This window comes from Psammomys obesus, unplaced genomic scaffold, assembly GCF_907164565.1.
Source record: "Psammomys obesus unplaced genomic scaffold, mPsaObe1.curated_primary_1811, whole genome shotgun sequence".
Classification (NCBI taxonomy): domain Eukaryota; kingdom Metazoa; phylum Chordata; class Mammalia; order Rodentia; family Muridae; genus Psammomys; species Psammomys obesus.
The window spans coordinates 18,829,555-18,849,306 of NW_026596134.1; the positions used below are offsets into that span (position 1 = coordinate 18,829,555).

Genomic DNA, 19,752 nt, shown 5'->3' on the forward strand with positions numbered 1-19,752 from the left:
TATAGAGTTAGCAACCACCAAATGACTGTTCTCCAGATTCTATTTATTTATTTATTTATTTATTTAGTTAGTTAGTTAGTTTTATTATTAGTTACATTTTATTAACTCTGTATCCCAACTGTATCCTGCTCCCTCATTCCCTCCCAAACCATCCCTCCCTCATCTCCTCCCTGCCCCTTTCCAAGTCCACTGATTGGGGAGGACCTCCTCCCCTTTCATCTGACCCTGTTTTATCAGGTATCTTCAGGACTGGCTGCGAAGTCCTCCTCTGTGGCCTAACAGGACTGCACCTCCCTTGGGGGATCTGGAGGTCAAAGATCCTGCCATTGAGTTCCTGTCAGAAATAGTCCTTGTTCTCCTTACTATGGGAAACCAATTGGTTACTGAGCTATGACTGGCTTCTTCCGAGCAGAGGTTCTAGATTATATCCATACATGGTCCTTGGTGGAGTGTCAGTCTCAGAAAAGACCCCTGTGCCTAGATATATTTGGTCCTTGTGGAGCTCCTATCCTTTCCACATCATACTAACTCCCTCTTTTTCATATGATTCCCTGCACTCTGCCGAAGGTTTGGCTATGAGTCTTAGTATCTACTTTGATACACAGGTAGGTAATCTTTCAGGGGCCCTCTGCTGTAGGCTCATGTCCTGTTACTTGTTTTCTCCTACATCCAATGCACCTCCCATTTTTCTTTCTAAGTGAGGATTGATCATCTTACCCCAGTTCCTTTTTCTTGTTTTTCTTCTTTAGGTGTATAGATTTCATTATGTTTATCATATCTTATAGGACTATATGAGTAAGTACATACCATGTGTGTCTTTTTCCTTCTGGGATACCTCACTCAGAATGATCTTTTCAAGATCCCACCATTTGCCTGCAAATTTCATGATTTCCACAAATTTCATGAATACCACAATTTCTGTATCTATTCTTCAGTTGAGGGGCATCTGGGTTGTTTCCAGGTTCTGGCTATTACAAATAAATCTGCTACAAACATAGTTGAACAAATGTTCTTGTGTACTTGAGCAAATTTTGGGTATATGCCTAGGAGTGGTATAGCTGGGTCTTGAGAAACTATTCCTAATTGTCTGAGAAAGTGCCAGAATGAATTCCAAAGTGGTTGTAACAGTTTACATTCCCACCAGCAGTGGAGGAGGGTTCCCCTTTCTCCACAACCTCTCCAGCATGTGTTGTCACTTGAGTTATTCAACTTAGTCATTCTGATAGGTGTAAGGTGAAATCTCAGGGTCATTTTGATTTGCATCTCCCTGATGGCTAAGGATGTTGAGCATCTGATTAAGTAAGTGTTTCTCTGCCATTCTATATTCCTCTACAGAGAAATCTCTGTTAAGCTCTGTATCTCACTTTTTAATTGGATTACTTGATTTATTGCTTTTTAACTTCTTTAGTTCTTTATATATGCTGGATATCAGCCCTCTGTCAGATATAGGGTTGGTGAAGATCCTTTCCCAGTCTGTAGACTGTCATTTTGTTCTGATGACGGTGCCTTTTGCTTTACAGAAGCTTTTCAGTTTCATGAGGTCCCATTTATTGATTGTTGCTCTTAGAGCCTGTGCTGTTTGTGTTCTGTTCAGGAAGTTGTCTCCTGTGTCAATGAGTTCAAGGTTCTTCCCCACTTTTTTCTTCTAACCGATTTAGAGTATCTGGTTTTATGTTGAGGTCTTTGATCCACTTGGACTATAGTTTTGTTCAGGATGATAAATATGCATCTATTTTCATTTTTCTGCATGTAGACATCCAGTTGGATGAGCACCATTTGTTGAAGATGCTGTCTTTTTTCCATTGAATGGTTTAGGCTTCTTTGCAAAAAAGTATTCATAGGTGTGTGGGTTTATTTCTGGGTCTTCTATTCAGTTCCATTGATCCTCCAAGATCAGGTAGAAAAATTGAGTAGTCTTATATCCCCCAAGGAAATAGAAACAGTCATCAACATTCTCCCTTCTAAAAAAAAGCTCAGGACCAGATGGTTTCAGTGCAGAATTCTACCATACCTTCAAAGAAGTACTAATTCCAATTCTCTCCAAACTATTCCACAATATAAAAAACAGAAGGAACATTACCAAACTCATTCTATGAAGCCACAGTCACCTTGATACCTAAACTAGACAAAGACCCAACAAAAAAAGAGAACTTCAGACATATCTGTCTTATGAATATTGATGCAAAAATACTCAATAAAATACTTGCAAACTGAATCCAAGAACACATCAAATATATCATCCACCATGACCAAGTGGGCTTCATCCCAGGCATAAAAGTGTGGTTCAACATATGGAAATCCATTCAATGTAATCCACCACATAAACAATCTGAAAGAGAAAAACCACATGATCATCTCCTTAGATGTCGAAAAAGCATATGACAAAGTCCAACACTCATTCACGTTTAAAGTCTTGGAGTGATCAGGGATACAAGGCACATACCTAAACATAGTAAAGGCAATATACAGCAAGCCTATAGCCAACATCATACTCAATGGAGAGAATCTTAAATCAATCCCACTGAAATCAGGGAGAAGACAAGGCTGCCCACTCTTCCATACCTCTTCAACATAGTTCTTGAAGTCCTAACCAGAGCAATAAGACAACTAAAGGAGATCAAGGGGATATAAATTGGAAAGGAAGAGATCAAAGTGTTACTCTTCGCAGATGATATGATAGTATGTGTGAGCGACCCCAAAAATTCAACCAGGAAACTCCTTCAGCTGATAAACACCTTCAGCAAAGTGGCAGGATACAAAATCAACTAAAAAATATCAGAAGCCCTCCTGTATACCAAAGACAAAAAGGCCGGGAAAAAAAATCGGGAAAACAACACCCTTCACAATAGCCACTGATAACGTAAAGTACCTTGCGGTGATCTACGAAGCAAGTGAAAGACCTTTAAAAAAAAAAAAAAACCTTTAATTTCTGTTTTGTTGACTGGTTCTTTGTTGAGAGTGGGGTGTTAAAATCTCCCACTATTAATGTGTGGGGGTCTATGTGTGGTTTAAGTTTTATTAAAGTTTCTTTTACAAATGTAGGTGCCCTTGCATTTGGGGCATAGATGTTCAGAATTGTGATATCTTCCTGGTGGATTTTTCCCTTGATGAGTATGAAGTGTCCTTCTCTATCTCTTTTGATTAATTTTGGTTGAAAATCTATTTTATTAGATATTAGAATGGCTACTCCTGCTTGCTTCTTGGGTCCATTTGCTTGGAAAACTGTCTTCCAGCCCTTTACTCTCAGCTAATGTCTATCTTTGTGATTTAGGTGTGTTTCTTGTATGCAATAGATTGTTGGGTCTTGTTTATGTATCCGTTCTGTTAGTCTCCGATATCAAGCTGTTCTCCAGATTCTAATGACTTCAGTTTCTTTAGATACTGTCAGGTTAAACAGACAAGTTTAATTCAGTTCCTTTGCTGTGATTTATAGCTAGAAGTTTGTGTAGAAGAGCTGACATAAAGTGGCTGGCATCAATCCTTCACTCTAGAGTTACTTACATAATGCCCTTGCTTTCCTTCCTAACTTCTGTCACTTGTTCAAACAAAACTTGGTTATGAACTCTTTGAGGCCATGGACCATGTCTGATTTAGTTTATCAGTGAGTCGGCCACAAGAAGATTAATGTACATGTTAGAAAGGATCTGGGCCAACTGTCTTATTGAATGTCTATTTGTTGGCTCAATTCTAACATAGATGATGTGGAGGCCATGATAAGTTAAGCAGTTTCTGCCTATGAAGAATTGATAGCATTATGATGACATAATAGACACATAGAATACACAAGGCATTCTAATGCTACTGCAATAATGAAGAAAAGTAGTGTCTAAAAAAATTTTTAAAGAGCTTTTTGCTTGTAGTAATCACTGAAATATGAAACTTTTTATTGGTATTTATAAGATAATTTATTTTGTTGTCCACATTTGGTATTTATAAAAGTTATTAAACCATTTCTATTGAAGCAGATTATTATCATAGAATATAAGTATTTTTAGAGCACCAGTCCAAATAGTATCAAAGTATAAGAAGGTAAGCTGAAGGAAGTTCCCAAAACTAGAATGATGGTCACCAAGGAAAAAAAAAAGAAACAGTGATCTCATATTAAATTTAGTTTAGTGGATAAAAAAAGAAATCTTCACTATTTGAAACAACTCTTTAATACTATCTTAGAAGAAAATTACTGGTTAGTATCATTAAACAGAATGGTACAAAGTTTAAATTCATACATGCTAATGATTTTCATCATCATCATCATCATTATTATTGCTATTATTATTATTATCAATTTATTCACTTTGCATCCAGGTTGTAGCCCCCCCCCCATCTCTTCCTAGTACCACCCACTTTCCTCTTCCTCCTCTATTCCTCTTCCCTAGTCCACTGATAGGGAAAGTGCTCTTTCCCTGATGTCTGACCCTAGCCTATCATAACCCATTAGGGCTGCCTGGATCCTTTTCCTCTGTGGGCTGGCTAGGTTGCCCCTCCAGAGGCCAGTGAGCAAGGAGCAGGCTGATAAGAATTTATATGTTGCATCAACTTCAGCTTTCACAAACTAAGAAGAAAAAAGACTTTGTATCAGTATCTCTGAAAGCCTCCAAATAACAGCTGAGTGATAATTAATGGATGAAATATAATGAAATAGACAATTCATCGCAGGCTCTAGCTTTTCAAAATCAAACTAAAGCAGGATAACATAAAGCACTAGGAAAATCCTAACTTTGAGACAATATGAGTATAAGCATAGAACCTTTTGTTTATATATGTAATCTTCAAAATTTTTTCAAGATCCTAAAACTCTCCTTTTGTATCTAGAAATTAAAAATGATAATTTTTTCCCTACCAGGACCTGAGCATCCTTTCCATTAACCTTTGCATGCTGTTGCCCCTTCCTTCTTCCTTGGCGCTACCTACCAGAAGGCTAGGGTCTCTTTTGTGGAATGATGGCTGCCCTCTGGCTTCTAAGGGAGCCCAAGATCATTAAAAAGATGAGCAAGAAGTTTATCGGCACCGGTCAGACCGTTACATCAAAATTAACTGAAACTGGAGGAAACCTAGAGGTATTGACAACAGGTTTCTAAAAAACTGAAGGGCCAGATCCTGATGCCCAACATTGGTTATGGGGAAAACTAAAAGAAAACCAAGCGCATGCTGCCTAGCTGCTTCCGGAAGTTTCTGGTCCACTGTGTCAAGGAACTGGAAGTGTTGCTGATGTGTAACAAATATTACTGCGCTGGGATTGCTTCCAATGTTTTCTCCAAGAACTAAAAGGCTCTTAGAGCAGCACAGCTGGCCACCAGAGTCACCAATCCAAACACAACGTTATGCAGTGAAGAAAATGAATAGATGGCTTGTGTGCATGCTTTATTTGTGTTTAAAATAAAACCACGAAAACTGCAACAAAAAGATAAATACCTCGTAAGATTGTTATAGAACTACTAAATTATGCAAAAAGCATTTGTAACTATATATAACAACAATACTAGATTTTTAGATGCTTTAAATTTTAGTTGTTTTAAAAACTGTGATCAGAAAACAATATATAAAACATTGAAGATATCAATGAGAAAGGAGGAATATCAAAGAAATGGTTTGAAAATGAATAAATACGTTATCACTTGGCAATGAAGAATGTGGAACAGAATTTGAATGAAGTATATTTTCTTACAATTTGAGGCAATTTATTGTACATTAGTGGATGCCAACTGAGAAGCTGTCGGTTAATGCCCCTCTCATCCAAACCAGTCTTCAGGGTCCCTTGTAACTGAATCAGCAAAGTCAAAAGCTACTTCTGCTTCTTGAATGAGGGACAGAATGATAGAGAGGTAACTCTGAACAGCAATAGATTGACTGTGGCCTTTGGGGAGGCAAGGCTCAGTCTTCAGCATCCACAACTGCTTCTCAGGGTCAAGTGGTCACTGCCTGAATGCGATCTTTATTCCTGAAGGCATGCTGACTATCTTTAAAATATCTTGAGGAGCTAGACAAGAACATTTTCTGGGAGGACATGCTCACCAGGAGAAGGTTAAAGCTTCCCCTGTACTCTGTCAAAAGAGAGAGACAGAGAGAGAGAAAGAAGCAGATAGTGACACACACACACAATCATCTGCAAATTTTTAAAACTTTGTTACTGAAAGAAAAATGTAGTGCAGTTATTATTGGATAAATAGGATAAATGTGTCTTAGACACTTCAACATGTAAAAATGAAACACTGTGTACCATATTTTAAAGGCTTAAATATGCATATATAGACATACACACAGAGACACACATACATACATATATTTAGAGAGGAGAGAGAAAAAGAAATAGAAATATTAGTTGGAAACTGCGTATTTTTTTATGGAAACTGTATATTTTAAAAGTCCATATTCCTATGTCCCTCTCCAAGCCCACCAAGGGGAGGTCCTCCTCCCCTTCCATCTGACCTTAGCTTATCAGGTCTCATCACAACTGGCTGCATTGTCCTCCTCTGTGGCCTGGCAAGGCTGCACCCCTATCAGGGGGAGGCGGTCAAAGAGCCAGCCACTGAGTTCATGTCAGAGACAGACCCTGTTCCCATTACTACGGCACCCACTTGTATACTGAGCTGAAGGGAAGATGATATTGGGAGGAATGAGGGAGGGGTCTACAGCAGGGATACAAAGTGAATCAACTATAATTAATATAAAAAATAAAAATTAAAAAGACAGACATAAAGTTCTACAATAATAATTATAATGCCATTTTTTATATTCACATTATTTATGGAAGCAATAAATATGACAATAAAAGCGCAAAATGGAAAAAAAAGATAAATCTTTCATAGTGATTTAAATTTTAAAAAAATCCAAGTTCCTTTCTTTGAGACGTGTTTTGAATCCTATCCTTTAGTGGTATCACTTTCCATTAAGCTTATATCAACATTACCATGTATAATATTTGTCATTACCATTTTATTCATACTCACAGTTAGATTGATTGCCCTTTATTTCACTTTTACTTCTTTGGAATCCAAGGCTACTGAATAAAGATGGGCTGATTCTTCAGAAGTTAGACAAGCATTTATTAATACGTATCATGTAAGAAATTTCCTATAATACCTGAGAAAACAACATAATGTTGCATTGGAAAGTATCTACTCTAATGGCCAGTGGCCTCGGGTTTAGTTAAGATTCTGTGTGCAAAACATTATGATTGTGCTTTTACTTCAGCATGGTAAGCTTCAGTTTCCTTGTATAAGCAATCAGACTCCTGACACCCTTTTGAAAATCCGTTTCAGGGGTCACAGAAATTTCCTAATATATAAAATGTGTTTAATGAAAGTGAATTTCCGCTGAAGACGTAGCTATCAGGTGCTAGAGATCTATATGATAAATGTCCCACACTCCCAGCACAAGGCCAATAACTATACCTCAAATCTGTGCTTTCACATTAAACTTGCTAATGGCATTTCTACATTGTACTCCGGCTGCTTGGTTTTACCAAGCAGTGCCTATTATTTCCTGTTGCTTACATGAAATTCTTCTTAAAGGAATATAAGGCACTGGGGGGAATCTTATATTTTCATGGAGTTGTCTTCTGCCTATTGTATGGTAGAAATAAGAATTTTATAATGTATAAAAAAGCACAGTTAGTTCACATACATCTGAATATCTCTGATTTTTTTACTTGGACAAAGGTATATTCTATGAAATAATAGAATATATCCTTTCAGTGATTAGAAAGAGTCATGTTAAAGTCAGCTGTAACTATTCTTTCAATTTAAAGATTACAAACTCTTCTCAGCGGAAAGTTTCAATTACTAACTTAGCCCATCACATGATTAATAACTGATTGTAATTTGCCTCCTTCTGAGTCATTTTGACTTGGTATCATCAGCTTTGTGGGCTCTCCCTCCTGTTCTAACTGCCTTTGCAAAATTGGGAATTAGTTAACACGTTATTTTTTTTTCAAAGTTCTTCTACCTTGTGAGAAGGGCATCTTGCTAAGCATCAGAAAGTCAAGAAGACTGCTATTTTTAAAGCATTTTGCACATTTTTCTTCAGTTTCACATGTAGTAGATAGTAAACATTGTTAACTGATAATTTTTCCATTTACTTAGAGTATGATATTTCTCCTTATTACAACTGCATTTATTTAACTTTAAATTATATATAATCAGATGGAGTGTGAACTAAATTGGAGGAAAAAGAAATTTTAAAAAGAGAAAATATCCCAGCTAATGTGACGAGTCTATAGCTATAAAATACTTCAGAGTAGACATAAATGCCAAATTCTTCTGAGCCTTTTGGCTCTGTTTCTATTTTGCTCCTAGATTTACTCTTTTTGCCTAAAGTCAGAAGTTCCTTGGTCAATTCTTTCAGTAAACTTCTTCAGTTCAGCTGCTATGACTGTCTCTTATTGCTTGGGAATGTTAGCATAGTTCTTTTGATATTTTCTTAAGCTGGGTAAAACCGAATCACACTCTCCTAGTTCTCAAAGCATTCCTGAATTTTTCAGGTCCACAGAAAGAGGATATTCTTTACTAGGGCATTAATAATGACCCAGATATTAAACAAGATGCTGGGGAGATAGATCAGTAGCACCTGTTTACATTTGCAGTTCTGAGGAGCCACACACTGGCAGATCCAATCATCCCGTTGAGCTGTGACAATGAGCTGTCACAGATTAAATGAGCAATCCTATCTCAACAATAATATATAATAGACTGAGGAAGTCATCCTCGCTAATCTTTGAACTCCAGTGCGTGTGTCTGCATGAACGAGATCACCTACATACACATGCACACAGATACACACACACAATCGTCAGTTCAGTTAGGTATTGAGTGGATATTTCGGTTATGTTGTGTGGATATGTTTGTGCTGTAATCCCAAGTGTGTGACGCAGGAATGTTTTATCCATAGCTGATAACAGCCTTGTGAGAAGGTGCATAGTTCTTGTCAGCTGGAAACTGCCTCGTACAGGGAGAATGTCTTTTGCTAGCTGAAAAAATATCCTGGTTCCTGGTGCAGATTCTGAGAATGCTTCAAGGAGGTTGCTGCTGCTTTGATCTTTCTTGCTGCTTTTGTTATTGCTGGATTTCTGCATTGCTTGTTTGCTGTCTCATTTTGTCATGTTTGGTTGTTATCTCTTAGAAGCCTGTTCTTTTCTACTGAAGAACAGAAAAGGAGTGGATCTGGAGCGAAGCAGAGGTAGGAAGGAACTGGGAGTAGGGGGAAGAGGAACTGAGGTTGAGATCTATTGTATGAGAAAAGAATCTATCTTTTAATAAAAGCAAAAAAGTGAAATTAAAAAGTTGTTTAACAAAATACAGTGCAAGCATGCACTGCTTTTGAATAGCAGTAACAGCAGAAACAGCGGCAGTAGAAATCCTTTGCTCACCTTTCCTAAAAATAAAATCTAAGCACTACTTTCTGCACATATCCTCTTCTGTGAGGTACTTAAAATCTCCAAGCATCTAAGCCAACTGTCCAATGTAATAACAACAGCACTTATCACATAGGCTGGTTTGAAGATTAAAATAAATATAATCATGTTGTATGGTCAATAGTACCATATGAAGCATATGGTATTAGCTAGTTGTTGGAAAATGATACTTTGATTTAACTTTGAATTATAACAGATATCAGAAAATGAGCAGGAAACACAGGATAACCCCCCCCCTGAGAAGTGAGTATAAGAAAAGGTCACAGGTACTTCCTTAGCTGCCTCATTAATGAAAATTATTTTTCTTAACTTCAAGGAATATTTCTTAGATCCCTTAGGATTAAAGCAAAAGTAAGAAGGAAAAGAGAAATTGCAAATCTCTGAGAGACCAGTCCCTTGGCTATTTTCCTCTGATGCTCCATCCAGCTGCAATCAGAAGGTTAAATGAGCAGCACTGTGGAAAAAAAAAAAAGTAAGAGCCCACCAAGGGAAGCTCCTGCTACGGACCCTTGAAAATTCATCACTCAGAAAATGAAGCAAAGAAAAAAGCGCCAAGTCTTTTTAATTGATGTATAATTTATGGATGATCAGCACAAACATCCATCTAGGCAGCTGATTAAATGCAAAGTATTTTGATAACAGAAAGTTAGCATGGTCGGCCTCAGAGGGAAAGGAAAGCGACCACAGCAATCAATGACAATCCATATATTGATGGATGTTGCCTAGTGTCTTTGTAGCAGGCTATTTCCCACCCTGTCCGGCCCCTGATCATTGGTAGGAAAGTTACCTCCTCTGTGCATTGCTTTCTCCTGTCAAAATGATAGAAGTTAAACATGGATAAGAAAGGCAATTAAAATAGATCTGTCACAAGTATGCTATCCCAGTATGCCACCCTGGTTTCCTTCTCTAGTGTGAACTACTGCCAGAGGATGGTAATTGAAATTTGTCAGTGTTGACAGCTGATAACTAATATGGAGATTTTTATTACAGAACACACACACACACTGGAATAGAGAAGAGATAAGTGCATATTAAATTACAGATGAAGGCAACTGAAGGACAAGGAAATGCAGATACTGCTCAAGTTATTGCTGAAACAAATTTTTTTGAGATTCTTATGGATACTAGATATATAATATAGGATAAACATACTAAAATCTGTACGCCTAAGGAAACTAATCAGGAAGGAGGACTCTGGCTAAGATGCTCAATCCCCATTCAGAAAGGCAAAGAGGATGGACATAGGAGGAGGGAGAAAACAGGGAACAAGACAGGAGCCTACCACAGAGGGACTCTGAAAGGCTCTACCCTGCAGGGTATCGACGTAGATGCTGAGACTCATAGCCAAACTTTGGGCAGAGTGCAGGGAATCTTATGAAAGAAGGGGGAGATAGTAAGACCTGGAGAGGACAGGAGCTCCACAAGAATAGCAACAGATCCAAAAAGTCTGGGCATAGGGTTCTTTTCTACCACTGATACTCCAGCCAAGAACCACTCATGGAGATGGCCTGGAACCCTTGCAGAGAGGTAGCCTATGGCAGTTCAGTATCCAAGTGGCCTCTATAGTAATGGGAAGAGGGACTGTCTCTGACATAAACTAATTGATCTGCTCTTTGATCACTTCCCCCTGAGGGGGGAGCAGCCTTATCAGGCCGCAGAAGAAGACAATGCAACCACTCCTGATGAGACCTGATAGACTAGGATCCGAGAGAAGGGGAGGAGGACCTCCTTTTTCAGTCGATTGTGGGAAGGGCATAGTTGGGAAAGAGGGAGGGCGGGATTGGAAGGGGTAGAGGGAGGGAGGTACAGGGGGATACAAAGTGAATAAACTGTAATTAATAAAAATAAACATAATTTTAAAGAAGATCCTCTGACTTTAATTCTTATGGAAAGAGGTGCAGCATCAGTTTGCTCTATCCGCTGTCTATACCACCTCACTTTCATCAGTACTAATACAATGTCATGATACACGCTTGCTAAAATCACATGGGAGACCAAGCTACTGTTAGCTAAAGAGCAAATCTGCAAAACGTAATGAATTAACTGTGTTTTAAACTTTGAAAATATTTTAATTTTTACAATTTATTTTGTCAAATGGGTATGTGTGTGTTGTGTGTGTATGTTGCGTGTGTGTTGTGTGTGTTGTGTGTGTGTGTGAGTGTGTGTGATAAAGGTCTGTGTGCTGTATTCCTGCGGTGAGGCGTGTGAATGTGTGGGAGAGCCTGCAGAGGCCAGAAAAGAATGTCAGATCCTTCCACTGGAGTCACAGTTAGTTATAAGCTTCCTGATGTGGGTTCTGGCCATGAAAAACAGCCCTCTACAAGAGAAGTCCTCACTCATTTTCTTTTTTAAGATTTATTTTATTTTTTACTTTATATATATGGTTGTTTTTCCTACCTGTATGTCTCTGCACCATTTGTGTATGAGTTTGAGGAGCCCAGAGAGGATGTGAGATACCCTGGAACTGGAGCCAGAGACATTTATGAGTCACCATGAAGATGCTGGAAATCAAACTTGGGTCATCTGCAAGAGCAGTCAGTATTCTTAACCATTAAGCCATTTCTCCAGCCCCAAGAAATCCTCACTCTTATTTGCTGAGCCACAAAAGCATTGTGATTTGCAAGCTTGAGACTGGAGAATCACTTCTGTCATTTCTTTGACAGAACTTGACAGAATCTATAATCAGCTGGGCGATGGGTCTCTGGGCATGCAGGAGATTATCTAAAAGACACATCTTTTTCATTTAACTATTTTTATTTTTATTAATTACAGTTTATTCACTTTGTACCCCCCGTACCGCCCTCCTTCCTCCCCTCCCCATCTCGCCCTCCCTCTTCCTCACCTATGTCCCTCTCCCAGTCCACTGATAAGGGAAATCCTCCTCCCCTTCCCTCTGATCCTAGTCTATAAGATCTCATCAGGAGTGGCTGCACTGTTTTGTTGTTTTGTTTTGTTTTGTTTTTGTTTTTGTTTATTTTTGAGTGCTGGGGATTGAACCCAGGGCCTTGCATATTCTAGGCAAGAGCTCTACCACTGAGCCACATTCCCAGGCATCTTAACTGTGATAAGAACCATTTTTTTGAGGGCCTCCTGGGTTGTTAATGGTAGAAAAAAAATCAACTTAAAAAGGGGCAGGGAGGAGATGAGGGAGGGAGAGTGGGATTGGGAGGGAACAAGGGAGAGGGATACAGCTGGGATACAGAGTTAATAAACTGTAACTAATAATAAAAATAAAAAAGTAAAAAATAAATCAGCTTAGTCTCAATGCCACTATCTCTGCTTGTTCACTGTTGATGCATGTGACTATTTGTTTCAAGTTCCTTTGTCTTGGCTTTCCTGGACTATAGCTTGAACTGTGACCTACAATAAACTATTTCTTCCCTAGGTTGCTTTTGTCAGCACATTTTATCACAACAAGAAAAGAAACCAAGACAGTATTGTATGAAATGTTTCTGTTCATCAAAACCTTTTAAGACTGCATGTTACTGTGCCTTTCTGGTACTTCAGAGTGGAATGGATTTAGCTTCAGCATCAGGTTTCATTTGTAAGTGTCTGTGATGACTAACCCTGATTGTCATCATGACTGGCTTTAGAATCCACTGTGGAAACATACCTCCTAGCTTTTGTGTATGAGGGATTTTTCTAGGGTGAGGGTTACCTAAAGATGAATGATACTAGTCCATGGACTGAGAAGTCAGACTAAAAATAAATAAATAAATAAATAGATAAATAGATAGATAGATAGATAGATAGATAGATAGATAATAAAAAAGGAGAGAGCTAAAACACTGACTGACTTAATTTCTATCTGCTTCTTGACAGCTGGATGCAATTTTACTATCTACCTTGATTTCCTCCAGACTTAATGTCCCTTTTCTGAAGAGTGTGCCAAATCAGCCTGTCCTTCTTTAGAAACTATCAACAAAGAAGGTATGATCAATTACACTACTCAATTGTAATGGTGCTAAAAATACTAATCAAACACATTTAGTTAAAATTACTCAGCATTTGCATTCATCATGAAAAAATATCATTTGAATAGGTCACTAGTAAGGGGACAAAAAGGAGACATAAATTTGTAGAACATTATTTCAGGCAGCCACTACTATTTAAATAAACAACATACTTTATAGCTGAAATGACTCACTAATCATATCACAATGATCAGAAATATTGGTGTAGCTCAGTTACGTTATCCTCAGTTTCACACATGGCCAACTGGATTGTTTTCAATGGCATTCAGCTGGCAGAGCACTGATCTGGAAGACCTATGGCTGCACTTACCTGATGGTATTAACTATATTAATTTTCTGTATTCTTGATGCTCTAATATCTATATTCTTGCTGGCCCAGGAGAAAATGCTATCCCAAAAGGAGGCTGGACCCTAGAGCAAAGAAGGAAGGAAGAAAGGAGAAAGAAAGAAAGAAAGAAAGAAAGAAAGAAAGAAAGAAAGAAAGAAAGAAAGAGAAAGAGAGAGAAAAAAATATACTTATCTAAGAGTAAGTTTCATGTATAAACCAAACAACCCAAACTTTATGTTGCTGAACCAGTCTACTTCACCAAGTGTTCACCGAACTATTACATTTTGGGGTAGTATTCGCTATCAAAATCATTGCTATGTCACATACAAACAACATGGATTGCCTACTGTTTGTCAGAGCTGCTGAAATTATTCAAACTAGTCCATCCTAAACGCGCTTACCTGTCCAAGCCTATCCCATGGAAATAAAAATAAAAGCCTTTGTTCAACCTTTGTCCTCATCCTCCACTCCAAAGCTTCCACATCTTTCCTTGTTTGACATGACATGTCTTCTTTCTAATTAAAACTACATGCAAATTTAAAAAACAATCAACTGATGTTTTGGAAGAGATGGTTAAAAGACTACCTCTGTTGAGATGTCCATGTAGAATACCTACATACCATTTTGAAATTATAAAAATATATATAATGATCACAGAAACAGTATTCTAAGAGACCTAGAAAGAAACTGCAAGGCTTCTTATGGTTTTTCCTTGGAAGTCTCTGAACGGAACTTTAAGTAGCAAACTTAAGTAATCAGCCAACCCCAGACTCAAGAGGAGCAAATGATATTGAACCGTGGGTAGGAAAATAGAGCATATGCAGCCATTTTTCACTCACCACAACAATGTTTAATTCAGTCAGTCCATTGCGCATACATCATGATGATTACTACAGAACTAGAAAACAAAAATAGCCACGAGAAGTATGTAAATATCCCTAATGAGACATTAGCATTAGGTTCATTTCCCACTTGTTTTCTAAATCACTAACTGCATGACCTCGTAAGAATCCATCTTTTCCTGATGCATCACCTAGGATTTCCACACATTTCTGCCCAGCTTGCATCTGGATAGTGTAGTCTCAGGGGCAGAAAGCAGTGAAAACAAACAAAATAAAAGCAGAAGAATTTTCTTTCAGGGGATCTAATCTTTCACATGGCAGCAGGGAGAGTGATAGAAATATGACATTGTGATTATTATATAGAAATAGGAAATGAAAATAGCCACAAGAAGTATGCAAATGTTCCTAATGAGACATTAGAAGGGGTTTGTATGCAATTTGTTTTCTAAACTGCCTGTTTTCTAAACATGTATTTGCATTTGGATATAATGAGTATAATTTACTCTTACTGACCGAAATCACTTTAAATGTGAAAATGATGATGCTTAAAAGTGAGTAACACAGTTGATCATCTGCTAACATGCTAATGGCCCCAATTTAACCAGCATGCTCTCCCTTGGGACCACCCAGCTAAAAGATAAGCCTCATGCCACGCTCTCATTTAGTGCTGTTGGTTAGTTGGGCATCTGATAGAAATGTTTCAACCAAAGGAGAGTGTGTGCATACGCTGTTACGCTCTCTCCTTAACCCCAGTGTAGACACAGAACATTTAGATGGGCAATGAAACATCCTTGAAATGTTTTCCTATTCATTTCCTATCAACATGTGGCAAAATATACCTTGAATCCAAATGCATAAAGAATATGCAGCTACCTCACATTTCACTAAAAAAGTGATCATTCTGTTGGCCTACATTCAAGATGATATTGCACCTGGTTTTATCACCAGATGATTGTCCTTTTTTTAATATAATCACTATACATGGAATAGTATATTGCTAATAGGAAAAACCCTACAATGACAATTTAAATGGTTTGAAACATGCATGAGATGATTTGGAGTCAAAGTTCTGTAAATTGCTAAACAAGTGCAGCAGTAATGTAAGCTCTCTTAGTGTCAAGAGTGCTGAGGAGGAAAGCAGATTGTCTAGTTTGATAAAGGAAAGTTCTCTCACATCAAGTTAGTGGTTCAAGTTAGCTAATATCACTTCAGACACTTCATTGCAGAAGAAGTGTCTTTGCAGGATAATTCCATTGCTCACAATGAGCAGGAACATAGAATGGGTGACATATATAACAAATTCAGCACAGGCTAGAATACAGAACTTGTGCTTAAGACCAAGATGTGCTGTCCATTAGCTTTGTAATTGTGAATGTGTGAGTGTGTGTGTGTGTGTGTGTGTGTGTGTGTGTGTGTAACTTGCTCTCTCTTAGACATATTTTTATCTGTTTAAAAAGCAAAATATAGAACTTAGTTCCTGGAGCTGTAACTTAGTAATTGAAATATTATGTGTAACAGTGAAGCATCTCACAAATACTGTCCTACGAAAAGGTGAGCATCTGATATTTGAACGAGTAATTAATATATTTTGGAAGTGATGGACCTGTGAGTCTTCAGATTATAAGACAAAAGTTTACAAATATCAAAATCCTTCTCAAAGTTTGAAATGGACTCATAGCAGTATCACAAAGTAATAAAGACTACTTTGTGTATTTTTTTTTTCAGGAGAAAAATGGTCTGTCCCTGGGTTTTCAACAGATTCTCTCAACATAGTATTAAGTAACAATAAATGCCTTCTCTAAAAATGTAAGAAGTAGAAAAAGAAACAATAGATATCAGTGACTGGTCTATTAATAAGTGAAATATAAAAACTATAAAAACAAAGCTCCAGGTGTTACCAAATAATACACTGGAAATATAAATAATTTTTGATGGTTGAGCTTGGGCTAAATATTAAGTAAATTTACCTCCCTGTGTTGGAGTACACAGGGAAAGATGGTGAAAAGAAAATACTTTTATATTTGTATACTGTGGTTACATCCTCCCTTTCTCCTCCTTCCCACCGCTCACATGACCTCCAAATTTCCCTCAAAATCATGTTTTTTTTTTCTTTGGTTATTATTGGAGAGAGTGTGTGTGTGTGTGTGTGTGTGTGTGTGTGTGTACATGAATACAACCTGCTGAGCCTATTTAATGTTGCTTATAAGTATACATTTTTAGGGATGACCTCTTGATATTGGATAATCCACCAGGGGCTCATGGCAAACATGAATTCATTCTCTCTCAGTAGTTGACTTCCTGAGAGGCTCTTTTTTTTAATTTTTAATTTTTTATATTAATCACAGGTTATTTAATTTGTATCTCAACCATAGCCCCACTCCCTCATTCCCTCCCAATCTCACCCTTCCTCCCTCCCTCGTCTTCTCCCCGCCCCTTTCCAAGGCCACTAACAGGGGAGGACCTCATCCCCCTCCATCTGACCCTAGCTTATCAAGTCTCCTCAGGATTGGCTGCAATGTCCTCTTCTATGGCTTAGCAAGGCTGCTTCTCCCTCGGGGGAGGGGAGTGGAAGAGTTCACCATTGAGTTAATGTCAGAAAAGTCCCTGTTCCCCTTATTAGAGAACCCATTTGGACACTGAGCTACCATGGACTATATCAGAGCTGGGTTCTAGGTTATATCCATACATGGTTCTTGGTTGGAGGAACAGTCTCGTGAAAGACCCCTGTGCCCTGGTATATTTGATCCTTGTTGTGCTCCTGTACTCTCCAGGTCTTACTAACACACCTTTCTTTCATATAATTTCCTGCACTCTGCCGATGTTTTGATTATGACTCTTAGTATGTGCTTTAAAACACTGCTAGGTAGAGTCTTTCAGAGGCTGTCTGTAGTAGGCTCCTGTCCTGTTTCTTGTTTTCCCCTACATCCAATGTCCATCCCATTTGTCTTTCTATGTGAGGATTGGTCATCTTACCCCGAGTCCTCTTTCTTTTTTATCTTCTTTAGGTGTATAGATTTCAGTATATTTTGCAAACTTGTACAAACACTTTGGAAATCAATCTGGCGCTTTCTCAGACAAATAGGAATAGTGATTACTCAAGATCCAGCTATACCACTCCTAGGCATATATCCAAAAGATGCTCGAGTACACAACAAGGACATTTGCTCAACCATGTTTATAACAGCCTTATTCGTAATAGCCAGAACCTGGAAACAACCCAGATGCCCCTCAATTGAGGAATGGATACAGAAACTGTGGTACTTTTACACAATGGGATACTACTGAGCAATTAAAAATGAGGAAATCATGAAATTTGCAGGCAAATGGTGGGACCAAGAAACGATCATCCTGAGTGAGGTATCCCAAAAGCAGAAAGACACACATGGTATACACTCACTTATATAGACCTGAGAGGCTTATTATCTAAAAGAGCACTGAGAGATTTTCTCCATCCACACTACTATGTCAACTGGCACTGTAACTGATCAGTTCTTGCTTAGGCAGCCATTTTCTTGAGATATCATGGATGGAGTTTCCTTCTCATACTTACCAAACATGATTTGTTGGCTGATGTTTTTGTACTCTGGCTTTTACAAACTCTCTGCTCCCTGACTTCTTCCATGATGTTCCCTGAGTCTTAGGTGCAGAGGTTGTGTTGAAGATACAGCAACTGAGACACCTCACAGACACTTGTTCCCTGGATGTAAACAACTGTGGGTTTCTATACTTGTCTTCCTGGCTGCAAAAAAGAAACTTCTTTGATGATGGTAAGAGCTACACTTCTCTGTGGGTAGAAGGTAAGTATTAAGAATGCAGTTAGTGAGTTCATGCCAGAGAAAGCCCCTGCTCCCCTTACTAAGGCACCCACTTGGAGGCTGAGCTTCCATGGGCTACATTTAGGTCCTCTCCACACTTTGTCCTTCTGTTGGGGTATCAGTCTCTGCAGCCTCTTTTTGGAGCTCTTGCCCCCTCTAGGTCTTTCTATATCCCCCTTCTTTCAAAAAAATTCCATGCCCTCTCGCCAAAGTTTGGCTAGGAGTCTCAGCCTCTGCTTTGATACCTTGATAAGTAGAGTCTTTCGGAGGCTGTCTGTGGTAGGCTCCTGTCCTGTTCCCTGTATTCTCCTGCTTCCACTGTCTATTGCGTTTGTCCTTCTGAATGAGGATTGAGCATCTTCCCTAGGGTCTTCCTTGTTGTTTAGCTTCTTTAGGAGTATAGATTTTAGTATGTTTATCCTATATTATATGGATAATATTCACTTATGGGTGAGTATATACCATGTGTGTCTTTCTGCTTCTGGGTTACCTCACTCAGGATGATCTTTTCAAGTTCCCACTATTTGCCTGAAAATTTTATGGTTTCCTTATCTGATCACCTCCCCCTGGGGATGCAGCAATGTCAGGCCACAGAGTAAGACAATGCAACTTGTCCTGATGAGACCTGAGTGTCTAGGGTCAAATAGAAGGGGAGGAAGACCTCCACTATCAGTGGGCTAGGGGAGAGGCATAGGAGAAGAAGAGGGAAGGAGTGTGGGATTGGGAGGAGATGAGGAAGGGGGCCACAGCCAGATACAAATTGAATAAATTGTAATAAATGATAATACTAAAATGAATGCAGGTAGAGATTATAATGGTTTATTAAAATAACCGTAGTAGGCTCTTCTGGAGTTTCCATGGGCTTACCAGACATGGGTAGTTGACTAGGTTTTCTATAAATTCCCTCCTATTGAACAGGCCACAAGTCCAATTAGATAGCTGTTGCTGCATGCTCATTTTACTATACTGACATACTATCTGCCCAGCCCATATTGTCATTATATCTGAAATAAGAAGATAATACTTTAAAAGCACTAAAGATACAGATATGTTAAGCATAGGATAAACTAGAGATTAGCTTCCAGCACTTAACTTTTTCCCACAAAACATAAGAACTTTAGCAGTTCTGTACCACTGGTCCATTCTGAGCTCTGGTTGGCTGACTATCATAGCTCAGTGACTTCTGAATAACAGTTGTTTCTCTGTAGAAGCATCCAAAACTTCTATCCTCACAACTGAGAACAGTTTTCTAGCCCCTCTCTCTCTCTCTTTCATTTGAGCCCTTCCAGTCCCTTATTTTTCTCTATCTGACTGATCCCACTAAATTGGTGTTAATTTTTGTAGCAGCCATATAAATATAATATGATGAGTTCAGAAAATAATG

The 19,752-nt window shown here is 38.4% G+C and overlaps 1 pseudogene; it reads left to right on the forward strand.

Moving 5' to 3' along the window:
* The first annotated feature begins 4,940 nt into the window (after positions 1-4,940).
* Positions 4,941-5,343, forward strand: LOC129666204 (60S ribosomal protein L32-like; annotated as a pseudogene).
* Positions 5,344-19,752: the final 14,409 nt, after the last annotated feature.